Source organism: Dipodomys spectabilis, unplaced genomic scaffold, assembly GCF_019054845.1.
Source record: "Dipodomys spectabilis isolate Male_0828 unplaced genomic scaffold, ASM1905484v1 ptg000207l, whole genome shotgun sequence".
Taxonomy (NCBI): domain Eukaryota; kingdom Metazoa; phylum Chordata; class Mammalia; order Rodentia; family Heteromyidae; genus Dipodomys; species Dipodomys spectabilis.
In genome coordinates, this window is record NW_024870884.1 from 6,663,267 (window position 1) to 6,676,900 (window position 13,634).

Here is a 13,634-nt window from a genome sequence, read left to right on the forward strand (position 1 = left end):
AAATATTTTCTTTCATTTTAAAATATTCATATTTAACATACTTGCTAAGTATTTTGCCAAATAAAAATTAAACAAAAGTGGCTTTTTTCCTCATCAAATTTAACAATCTTGTCTAGTATGTTTCTTTTATAAAACTTTTCAAACTACTGAGGAATTTATTAAAAATCTACTACATGGTTCTGAGTTATTTCAGTAAAGTAATTTTACACATTCCCTGAACATACACATTTCTCATTTCCTTACACCATTTAAGAAAAATCATGTGCTATTTTTAATGTTCTAGACAAAGTATACATCCTACATTTTCAAGGTTGTATTTCAGCAGTTTTCCACATTGCATTCTAAACAGCTATCTCTCAACTGTCCTCAATTCATGTTTCGCCTAACCTACTGTTTGTGGACTACATATACTGAAAGTATTAATACAAGGGAGATATTGTTATTTAAAAAAATGAAATAGTGACAGGCTGGGAAGGTGGCTCAGTGGTAGAGGCGCTTGCCTTGCATGCATGAGGCCTGGGTTCGATTCCTCAGCACCACATAAGCAGAAAAAGCAGGAAGTGATGCTGTGGCTCAAGTGGTAGAGTACTTTCCTTGAGCTGAAGAGCTGAGGGACAGTGCCCAGGCCCAGAGCTCAGGCCCCATGACGGACAAAAAAAAAAAAAAAAAAAAAAGAAATAGTGAATTAAAATTTCTGCTAGATATTGCAAAGACTCTTAGAAAGATTACTCTATAATCAAAGAAACAGAAACTTAATTTGATTCTTGTTCTTTTAAAAAACAAACAACTGAAAATGTTTGATAAAACACAAAAATGATCTTACCAGTGCAGGCCACTGAATCTGCTTGCTCTTTGATCCCTGAGTCTGTCTAGGGTCGTTCCTTTTGGCCCAAATTAAGTGGTATTCCACCAAGAAAGCTGAAAAATCTTCATAAACTTTAACCCACTCTCTTTTATCCCATTCAAGATCATCAAACTCCACATATACCTATGGAAAAATAAAATAAAATTCTATAAGCAACATAAAGAAGTAATATTTAAATATATCCAAAACAATAGCCAAAATACAATCCATAAAACTGAATAAGAGAAACTAAGAAATTATTTCTCTTGAAAATTATTTAACTAATTACTCCTACTTATTTTCATTACATGAAGATAATTCACCAACTATTATATTAAGAAAAGCAATTTACATTAGACTTGGGTGCCACCCCTGTATCCTAATTACTCAGTGGTCTGATGTAGGGAAAATGAGACTCTCATCTGCAACTAACCACTGAAGTGAGCTGTGACTCAAGTGGTATAGTACTAGCCATGGGGACAAAAGCTCAGGGACAGCACCCACGGCCCTGAGTTCAACCCCCAGGACTGAATTTAAAGAAAGAAGAGAAAAACAATTTACAGACTGCTGATCAGTATAAATTAGTCTGGAGAATTTTATCTATACTGATGACGTTAGTAGAAAACAGTTTAGAAATGTGTTCAAATGTAAATAGTGGGCTAGAGTTGCCAATTAATAGTAGAATGTGTGCTTTGTAGGAATAACACCATGGGTTCAATCCCTAACAACAAAAAGACAAGAAGCAAATAGTAAATATGTTAGGCTTTGAAAACTATATGGCCTATGGCTTAACAATTTGTGTCATAAGCAACATAAAGCCTGATATTTTTAAGCGTTGTTCTAATAAAACAGTACTTACAAATTAGTGGTACAAAGATGGGTGATGAATCTATAATCCATGTTTGTATACATATACTTAATGATTTTCAAATAACAATAAAATGATTTAACTGTATTACTGTAATTAAGCAATGCTTAAACTCAGGGCCTTACACTTAAGTACACCATGACTTGAATCATGCCCTCAGACATTTTTTGCTCTATTTTTCACATAGGATCTCAAGCTTCACTTCTGTCTGGCCTTGGACTACCTCCAACATGCTCAAGTGATCACACACACTAGCACACACACACAGCTGAAATTACATATATGCATCACCATTCTCAGCCCAGGAACCAAATATCAGTACATGTTATATAGAAACTGCAAATACTTTTAAGATAACTAAAAGAAACCTGACTCAGAAGGCTAGCAGTGCATAACTATATTCATAAAGAGATTCAAGAAAAAGAAAGACAAAAAACTAGAACGACTGGGAACTGATAATTTGGTCATTCACAATAGAGGAGGTGGAAGGCTTAAAGTTTGACTACCAAGGAATGATAGCCAATGAAAATTTTTTGAGGCAGTGTTTAAACTGTTCTACATCTAGACTGTGGTAATAGTTACACAAATGTGCATTTGTCCTAATTCACGGAAGTATTTATCAAAATAATTTACTATCATTAAAAATAAGCAAAATACAGAAAATTTAACTGAGAAAAGGGAGAATGAGCATAATGACATATTCCTATCTTCCAAAGGCAAATATACGTGTATATATGGGTTAAATTATATAGACTCCATTTTATGTCTCCTTAGGAGAAATGTATAAAGAGTTAATAGTGACAAAAGTAGGCAATATACTGATAAACTGGTAGACCAAAAATCAGTAAAATCATACCACTTTATCATGGCACAAGTGGATCCCTCAGGTTTTTTTTTCTTTTGCTTTGATTTTTTGAGTGAGAATTTTGCTAGGTGGCCCTAGCTTCTCTGATGCTGGGATTAAAGGCATATATCATCATGCTCAGCACATTGTATTATTTTGAAAAGGCCAATTTGGCAGTAGAGTTAGAAGTGTAGGAAAAAATTATGGAAATCTATTGACAACTTAAGAGTACAAGTAACTGGTAATATGGTAAATCTGGTGTAAAGAAAATACACACATGAAACTGTATATTCTAAAATCAAATGGTAATAAAACTTGAGTCCCAGCAGTTTAGGATAGAGAACCTTAATTTATAACCTTGAAAGTGTTTTATTTTCAAGGAAATCTTAGAAAAAGCCAAACTTTTTAGAGAAACTAATGAAACTTTTCCACAACAGGCACAAGGGGGCACTGGAGCACAGAGTAGTATTCATGTCTTAATACACCTAGACTTTCCCTTAATTAATTAAAAAAAGAGGAGAGAGGAGAGAAAACTACTATATATACAATATCGGTTTTACAGATATTTACATTTTAAGATGAAGATTTCACAAAGCTATATTTAAATACATGCATTTTTACATAGCAATCTATTTTAACAATCAAATTTAATAAATGACTTTTTCCTTCTATCAAATCCTAGTAAGCAAGTGTTTAGCTCTCTCCTTACTTGATCAATTACAATATCTGAGTTTAGTAAATGATCATAAAATCTTCAAAGACATTACTTATTAATCTTTTCATCTTTTGTTCTTTATCAGAAGAGAATGAAAGCTCTAAGTTCAGAAAAAAAGTCCTCACTATGTAATATTACATCATTAACTGTAGATATATGTAAAGCTATTTTGAATAAATACACATGGGACTGGTTTAGCAGGTCCTTGTAAGGAATGCTTAATTTCCCAGGCAGGAAAATAAACTCACTCATTCCTATTAAAATTTTCAAACATTTGTTCTACCCAAAATAAATCTATACAATCTATCAGCATTAGTTCCCTGGGCTAGATGTTTTCCCCTCAGATTTGTTCAAATTGGGACCAAAAAAAAAGTCTACATACTTCCAACTTGTTAGAGAAACTATCAAATCTATTTTTACTTAAAGACTGCCTGCAATTTATTTTTTTCCTGGTCCTGGGGGGCTTGAACTCAGGGCCTAAGCTCCATCTCTGAGCCTCTCTGTGTTCAAAACTAGTACTCTTACCACTTGAGCTTCTAGTTTTTTCTGAGTAGTTTATTTCTTTCTTTTTTGGGGGGGGGTCCAGTCGTGGGGCCTGAACTCTGGGCCTGGGCGCTGTCCCTCAGCTCTTCAGCTCAAGGCTAGCGCTCTACCATTGGAGCCTTAGCGCCACTTCCGGCTTTTTTCTTATGTGGTGCTAAGGAATCAAACCCAGGGCCTCATGCATGCAAGGCAAGCACTCTACCACCGAGCCACCTCCCCAGCCCTGAGTAGTTTATTTCTGAGTAGTTTCTGAGATGGGTCTTGAACTGTGATTCTCAGATCTCTGCCTCCTGAGTAGCTAGGATTGCAGGTGTAAGCCACCAGCACCTGACTTCCACTTGCAATTTTATGAAAGAAATCAAGACATATAGCCTTCAATTATCTTTATTTTACTCCCTATCCCTTTGTCTATAACTGTTTTTCTTTGTAGTTTCTGAAATTGTTGAATATAATCTTAATCAAATTTAGGACTGATACAGACAAAACTACCACACAAATAGCAATGTGTTCTTTATACAAGGATGAGCCAGTTATAATGGCAAATGGCTAGAAATCAAGCAACAGAGGTAGTATGAAATTAAGCAAGTTCTATCTAGGCCAGTCTGACCACATAACAAAATCCTGTCTCAAGCACTCAAAAACAAGGCCTATAAATATTGTCTGCTTATATTTGGAAGGATAACAGCAACAACTACACTTGCATAAATCTAGTATTTCACTGACCTGTAAAATGGTAATATTTTAATTTTTATCACTTTTATCTTATATGTGTATGTGTAGTCTTTCACAGAAAATGTATATTAAGTGAAAATTCCCTCATCAAATCTTTGATTTGTATGAGCACGTATGTTTGAGAAAGGAAGGATAAACCCTGATGTTAATAAGCTTCTAAAGTAATGAGTTGATATCCTAATTTCCCAAAAAATGATAAATGGTTTGTTTAAAAGAACCCATCATTATAAAGTCTATGACACCAACATGGTTTCAAATTTTTGCAGTAGTTACTCACTACTGTCAGACTGGGGAAGACATGAGCTGAAGACTGGATCCAGGATTTTGTACATACTAAGCATAAACTCTAACAATGGCTACAAATTCTGCCTCCACTTGTCAAACTTTCCAATCTTTGGCTACTGAGACAATCTTCAATGTAGGAAATTAAACAAGATCCTCTGCTTCTGGTATAAAAATATATCTCTCAGGGTCACCTTGTCATATCTTGCACCAGACCTAAAATCAACTACATACCTCAAGAACTCTGACATTCTTCAAAGGGAAATAGCACTCAAGAGAAAATACAATCTGCATGCTAGGGATATTCATTACTCTTGAGTTGGTCACGTTTTCTAGGCCTTTTTATTGTGGTCATTTAGTAGAACTTGATCCTTACAATTCCAAACAAATTCAACGTGGTTTTAAACCTGATTAATATTTTATCTTTATATCACTTCTCTCATGCTTAAAATTTGATTACACATATACAATGGAATTCTATGCTTCCATCAGAAAGGATCACAGCACCCCACTGGTAAGAAAATGGAAGGACTTGGGGGAAAAAAAAAAATCATTGAATGAAGTAAGCCAGATTCAAAGAAACATAGGTCCCCTGGTTTCCATTATTTGCAATAATTAGTATACATCTAGGATAATCTTAGCAGATGAGCAGAATAGCTCAATAGCTATGTACATATGACCATATAAGCTGATGCTAAGCAAAATGGACACAAGAAGTTTTTCTTTGTTGTTATTGTTTTCAATGTACTATGTGATTTCTTTTTTAGTGTGTTTTCCTCCCATGGTTTAGCCCGTTGTCACTGTATTCGATTTTGGTACCCTGGGCATTATGTATACGTCTGAACTAGGAAAGGGAAGGGAGACATAAGACAAAGGGGAACCTATGTAACCGTGATAATCATAGTATGTTGGAAATGATCTGTACAACTTGCGGGGCGGGGGGAGGAATTGGAGAGGGAAGGAAAGTGGGAGAAAAATGAGGGAAGGGGTAACAAGTTAGACAAATGTAATCAGTAACTGTAACCCCTCTGTACATTACCTTGACAATAAGTTTTTTTAATAATGAAAAAAAACTGATTATACCATGATATCAACAATTAAAATTAAACTCATCTGCTTTGTCAATACAAGTGCAAGTCTAGAAATAGTAATATCAACACTATGATTAATAAAAATTATTTAGTATTATCTCTATCCTCTCAAGGAATAACTGACTAGCCAAGTAAAATTTAGAATTATGAAAAACATTTACATGATTTCAAAGTTGTATCTAAAAAATATAGTTTGGAATTAGCTATTTCTGTCCTTGAACACTGCTTACAGTGGTAATCAGAATTTAAAGTGTTTTTAAATGAAACTAAAACAATACGTATGTAACATGGACACACACTAAGATATATTTACATAGTAGCAGCCTAATAAGAGAATTAGCAATTATGGAATAAGAAATATTCTATATTCACATTTATCTCTTTATGATTTGGTACAAGAACCTTTTTTTAATTCAATCCAAACTCTATTGATATTTGGGTTGCTTCAGTCTTTTGCTTTCCTAAGTGTTTCAGAAGTGCATCCAGCCTTATGCACATCCTTTTTATATGAAGACATTCTTTTAGAGGATATATAGTCTTTTTTTTTTTGGGGGGGGGGGGGGGGTGGGGGGGGGGGGCGGGGTCCGGTCATGGGGCTGGAACTCTGGGCCTGGGCTCTGTCCCTCAGCTCTTCAGCTCAAGGCTAGTGCTCTACCACTTGATGAGCCACAGTGCCACTTCAGGCTTTTTTCTTTTTGCTTATGTGGTGCTGAGGAATCGAACCCAGGGCCTCATGCATGCGAGCCAAGCGCTCTACCACTGAGCCACCTTCCCAGCCTTATAGTCTCTCTTACACTGAAAGGTAAATAGTTTAACTAGCTATCACAAATACCATACTACAAAGTTTGTACCAGTTTGTATGTGAATAAATAATCTGACAAGAGTATCTATTCCTCCACAGACGGTCAACTGGGTGCTGTAGCAACTAGGGGCCTGCAGTGAAAAAAGCTGGGCCAGAGACCACCAAATTGGAAGCTTGTTACCACAGGGTAATTCAATCCATTCTTCCCACCTTTTATTTTCTATTTCATTAATTTCTGCCCCTTAATTTCTGTCCTGTTCATAATCTGAGTCTAATTTGCCCTTTTTCTCAAAATAGAACCAAAAATCATTTCGTTTTCTTGTAAAACTATAGCCATAAAAATGAATACATTTCTGTTTTATCACTGTTGGGATTCTTTAAATCCATGTTTGATTTATGACATACATACACACACGTATACCTATATCATATTTTTTAAATGACTTCTAAATTCTTTTATTCTTGGGCCAACTGTTTATTCAGAAGTGTACCATCTAATATCCCAGTATTTGCACTTTCACCAGGACATCATACTGTTATTTATAATTTAATTCCACTGGGGCTCAAGAACTTGTACTACTTCCACTCTTTTATTTAGACTTGTTTCATGGCCCAGCATATGGTCGTTCTTGACAAAGAAAAGTCAGTTTTCCTGTAATCCCAGCTCCTCAGGAGGCTAAGATTGTTGTTTGAACTCAGACCCAGGAAGGAAGCAGAGCTGATAGTGTTAGCCTTGAGTAAAAAAGCTCCTTGACAGCAGCCAGGCCCTGAGTTCAAGACCCAGGATCAACACACACACACACACACACACCAGGTCCTGAGTTCAAGACCCAGGATCAACACACACACACACACACACACACACACACACACACACACACCAGGTCCTGAGTTCAAGACCCAGGATCAACACACACACACACACACACACACACACACACACCAGGTCCTGAGTTCAAGACCCAGGATCAACACACACACACACACACACACACACACACACCAAGTCCTGAGTTCAAGACCCAGGATCAACACACACACACACACACACACACACACACCAGGCCCTGAGTTAGAGACCCAGGATATACACACACACACACACAACACACACACAACACACCAGGCCCTGAGTTCAAGACCCAGGAACACACACACACACCAAAACCTGAGTTCAAGACCCAGGATCAACACACACACACACACACACACACACACACACACACACACACTTACACTTTTTGAGTCCCTGAGCTCTTGAGCTGAAGGTGAATGCTCTACCACTTGAGCCACAGTGTTACTTCTGGATTTCTAGTGGTTAATTGGAGATAAGAGTCTCAGGGACTTTCCTGCCAGGGCTGGCTTCGAATGGAGAGCCTCAGATCTCAGCCTCCTGTGTAGCTAGAATTACAGGCGTGAGGCACCAGCCCATGGTGCGCCTTAATTTTCAAACACTTTTTTGGTGTGACCAGAACACATTTTGGACTGAGGCTAATTTTTTCCCCTATATAAACCTCTGAGTACTTTCAATGGCCCTGTAAGTACTGAGGTTAATCACTCTAAACATCGAGAACAGAATATTTTAAGCTAAGGTAAGCTTTAGCATATTATCAGTTTCTTCTCTCTTCCATCTTTACAAATTTCAAGTAAGAGAACTGGGTACAAGGTGCCTTGGTTGGAGATCTTTCTCTTTCTTGATAGCTAATTCCTATCTGTTACTAGATTCTGGAAGTTTAGATCCCTAAACTCCAGTTAATTAGTCCTATGAACTCGAGCACTGAGCTCCAGAGAATCTCAGTTTTAGCTCCTCAATTAGCAAAGACTACTAGATTCTATGGGGTTTTACTCTTTCAAAAAGTAGGAATCCTTGCTATTTACCAGCTGTAATGAGTAAGAATCATTAAAATAGTTATAAAAACCATCGTATCTTAAAAAGGCAACCAAAATAGCTATTTGGATGGCATCCTTACAAAAAATACAACTACCATAAAACAATTTTAAGAAAGCTTATAGGGGGCTAGGAAGATGGCTCAGTGATAGAGTGCTCACCTTGCATACATGAGGCCCTGGGTTTGATTCCTCAGTACCACATAAGAAGAAAATGCCAGAAGTGGTGCTGTGGCTGAAGTGGTAGATCACTATCCTTAAGCTGAAGAGCTGAGGGACAAGCGCCCAGGCCCAAAGTTTAAGCCCCACGACCGACCAAAAAAAGAAAGAAAGCTTACAGGAAATATATATATGTAAATATATATACATATATTGTCAATTTCATTTTAGCACCTCAATTTTCTTAATTCAACCTAATATAGTAGATATTATGGAGCCCAAAAAAATTTTTTTTTGGGGGGGTGGCCAGACCTGGGGCCTGAACTTGGTCTGGGCACTGCCCCTGAGCTTCTTTTTGCTCAAGGCTAGCACTCTACAACTAGAGCTACCACACCACTTCCAGCTTTTTCTGTTTATGTGGTTTGGTACTGAGGAACCAAACCCAGGGCTTCATGCATGCTAGGCAAGCACTCTGCTGCTAGGCCACATTCCCCGCCTAGAGTAGATATTATGAATATTTAAGAGTTGGGATTCTTAAGGCCAAAAGATTAAGCAGCATATCTAATATTATATAGTTATAGCATGGTATAACCAGAACTCAAACCTGTGTCTATTTCTGTATTACCACAAATACATGTAATAGTATCAAACTACAGTATGATAGGACACAAAAAAAGAAACACAAGAATTTTTTTAAGCTAGAATTTTTATACAGTGAGTATTCTAATTATGTGAGTTATATATTATGTGCAAGTAAGTCTAACAGAAATGGAAAGAGGTATTTCTGATGGAAATATGAACTCTAAAAGTATCAGCAGTATCTCATTTAGGTAAAATTAAAACTAATACCTGTATTTGATCTTATAGGACCTGACACATATTAGGAACTTAATGTTAGTAGACTAAATGGAAGCAATGAGTAAATGAAACAATCTGATATCAGATTTTTAACGAACATATTTAAATAATGTAAGGAGGGAAACATAAATAAGAATTTTTACAAATATAAAGGTTCTGCAAGTATTATCAGAATAAAACTAAATTTCATAAACGATACAAAAGAAAACCAAACAGATCCATTGGCTGTATAAATGTAAGAAGAGGATGAACTAAGAAGAAATAAGAATATTACCATGAGGAAAGTGATGTAATAGTAACAGATGCAGAGAGAATAAAGAACTACTCACACCTCCTGTTTTGCATCCATCTTCTCCACCAAGGAGAATTGAGCAGAAAACTGGAAAAGGTAGAAGAAACATAGTTAAAAAGTAAATGAAATTGAAATGAGCAAGGAAGTCAGAGAACACCTAGCCACGTTTTAGTTTTTGTCTGTAGAGCCTAAATAATCATAATTTTAAACAAGTGTGTCGCTCCAACTGGCTTAAAACAAAATAGGCAATGGCAACTTCTAAGTGAACTGTTTTTAGGAAGGACAAAAGATGTTTCCTATGAACATAGAACATTTAAGTTCAAAGGCTCTTAACACTCTATCAATATTGATATATATACCAAAAGTCCAAAACTGTTATTTTGAAGTTTTTAAAAAGTTGTGCCAAGTCAATTGTACTTCATTACTATTAACAGTGAATTTTCATTATCAATAAAATTTTTCAGTGGGCTAATACACTGTATTTTTTTAAAACAACATATTGTGGAGGGAAACTCTCAAAATACTTTAAGAATGATAAAACATTAAGTTCATCAATAATAAGAGCATAGCCAAGAACATACAGATGGATAAACAATTGTAATAGTATTGTATTAACCCAACACTAACGTACAACAATGTCTTCAAATATATTCCATAGAACTTTAGTTAAGATACGTTAGTTAAGATATTCAGAGCCAAATGTTCATGGCTCGTCCTGCTATCCTAGGTACTTAGGAAACTGGGAATCACAGTTCAAAGCTCGCTCAGGCAGGAAAGGTGGCCATGAGACTTATCTCTAATAAACTACTTAAAAAAAACAAAAACAAAAAAAAAACTTGAAGTTAGAGCTGTCTGTGGCTCAAATGGCATAAAAAAACTTAAGAGCCGGGCACCGGTGGCTCACACCTGTAAACCTAGCTACTCTCAAGGCTGAGATCTGAGGATCACGGTTCAAAGCCAGCCGGGGCAGGGAAGTCCTTGAGACTCTTATTTCCAATAAACAACTAGAAAACCGGAAGTGGCGCTGTGGCTCAAGCGGTAGAGCACTCACCTTGAGCTGAAGAACGGAGGGATAGTGCCCAAGCCCAGAGTTTAAGCCTCAAGACCGACAAAAAAAAAAAAAAACAACTTAAAAAGACAGAACCCAGGCCCTTAATTCAAGCCACAGGATTGGCACATACATACACATACACACATACATACACACACACACACACACACACACACACACACACACACACACACACACACACACACACACACACACACACACACACACACACAGATTCAGATGAATAATTAACCCATGAATGATGATTCCAAGATGCAATAGTATGAAAAATGAACAAAATCAATGAATACGAATACATTTGGAGTGAAAGTGGTAGATAAAATAAAATACCATAATCTAGGTTTGGGGAAAACAGGTAAATACACAAATTTACAAGAGAGAAGACTCCAAAAGTAAAAAAAAAAAAAAAAAAACTAATAATAAATAGAGATAAAATAGAACCAATAGGAAAACTGCCATAAGCACTAGCTAAACTTAATCTCTTCCTAACTCTCATTCTGGTGGAAGATTTTATTTTCCGGAAATTTTTACCAGAAATTGCTATCTTTTTAACATAAATCGGAAATTCATCTGATTTAAATTAGAAAGCATATTAAAATAAGCAAAGATTATTACTGAAAACAGGAGGATTAGGTAAAAATTGATTAAATGTGTAGCTTCTCTTCTGGAAAATTCAAACAATTTTATCTCAAAGCCTAAAAACACATACATCAGGAAATGTCCTGAACTGCAAATAGCTAAGATTATAATCTATAAATCCAATCTACATAGTTAAGAGGAGTCCCAAATATAAGTAGTCAGAATTGTCAGATATTTCTTATAAAGAAAGCATTAAGTAAAAGACCCTAAAACAGTTAAGAGGGAGGAAGAAGGGGAATGGGAAACAATACTTTAAATGGAAAAAAAAAACCCACTTAATATTAATGAAAGATTTAAAAGACATCTTTTTTTTTAAAAGGCCATTATAAAAAATGGAACATTTGAAGAACAACAGAAGGGGACAGACATTAGGAAATTAAATTTGGATCAAAGAAATAAAGATTTAGGAAATGGAGATGAAATATTTTTCCTAGTAACTATAGGAGAGAAAACAATGAGAAAAAGTTGATTAGTATGGCTCTTTATCATAATATACAAGTTTCAGAAAAAGAGGGGAGAAAAAAACTGAACAGTGATCTTAGAAATAATTAAAGAAAAACTGCCAAAACTAAAACTGGTAGATCTGCAAACTGAAAAGCAACTCAATGAATGAAAATCACTATAATCTAGGAAAGTTACAACACAGCAAGAAATCTACCCATCTCTACCCTCCCCCCATCCTCACCCTCCCTGCCAAGGAGAGAATGGAGGCTTGTTGGGGTTTGAACTCTTAAAAATGCTATGCAAATGTTCTACCAGAAGCTACATTTCCAGCATCCCAATTCTCCAGCTTTATAAACATCACATTAAAGGCATCTAACAGTTTTAAAGGAACATCAGAATAGAAGACAATGATTGATGCTTTCAAAGTTTTCAGAAAAAACATTTCCAGTCTCTAATACATTATTCTTTATTCTGCCAAGACTGAGTCCTGTCTGAAGACAGTAAGAATATTTTCAAAACAGGCCATAAAAACTGTCCTTTCTAAACAAACTAAAGAGAAGCAAGGAAATCACTAGGATGGCTGGGAAACAAGATCAACATAAGAGAACCAGTCCACACATAAAATCCTCAAGAGGATTTCATAAATAAAACTAACATGTTGCATGATGGTGACATATATCTCTAAGTCCCATGATTTGAGATGCTAAGGGAGGACTGTGACTTAGAAACAGGCCTGAGCAACACAGTGAGCCACCCTTCCCAACAAGAAGTAAATTAGATCATTAAATATAATTGGTATAAATTCTATTATATTACCAAGATCAAATTAACTCTTTTGAAAATATGCTTACTCAAAAAAAAAAGCTGTTTTAGTATTGTCAGCTTGGAATTTATATCTCATCTTCAGGGTTTGGAGGATTTCAAATTTCTCTTTTTCTCACGGTGTATCTATTGGCTGCCTTAATCACTGAGATCACTATGTCAAAACTAACCATTTTAATTTAAGCGTTCAATTTCAAACACAGGTGATAATTTATTCAATTCTCTAAAACATTCCTTAAATTTTTTTACTTAAATTTTTATTGCAACTACTTCCTACTTAAGAATAACTCCTTAAATAGCACTGGGCACCGATGGCTCATGCCTGTAATCCTAGCTACTCAGGAGGCTGAGATCTGAGGATCATGGTTCAAAGCCAGTCAGGGCAGGAAACTCCATGAGACTCAACTCCAATAAACCACTAGAAAACCAGAAGTGGCACCGTGGCTCAAGTGGTAGAGGAGAGCTAGCCTTGAGCAAAAAGGTCAAGGATTGCACCTATGCTGAGTTCAAGCCTCCAGACCAGCACACCAAAGAATAAAATACTTCAGATTTTCACAACTGTGGATTCTGCTGGTTTCATCTAATTAAATATCTCATTCCTTTCTCTGCACTTATATAAGTATATTCCTGCTCAAGTTCTTGATCTTCTACAATTCTTTCTATATTCAGTCCTTCAGAGCAATTATCCTCTCACTACCTTACTTAATCTTCCTTTTGTCAATCCCATAGGTGCTCAAAAT

General features: G+C 36.0%; 1 protein-coding gene across 2 annotated transcripts in view; it reads right to left on the bottom strand.

Annotated features, from left to right (window-relative positions):
- Jmjd1c (jumonji domain containing 1C) overlaps window positions 1-13,634 on the bottom strand; it is a 184,676-nt gene that overhangs the window by 128,958 nt on the left and 42,084 nt on the right. For both annotated transcript variants that reach the window (XM_042696333.1, XM_042696332.1), the window contains exon 2: window positions 824-988. The gene's annotated coding sequence lies outside the window, so the exon portion shown is untranslated. The remainder of the gene's footprint in view (window positions 1-823; window positions 989-13,634) is intronic.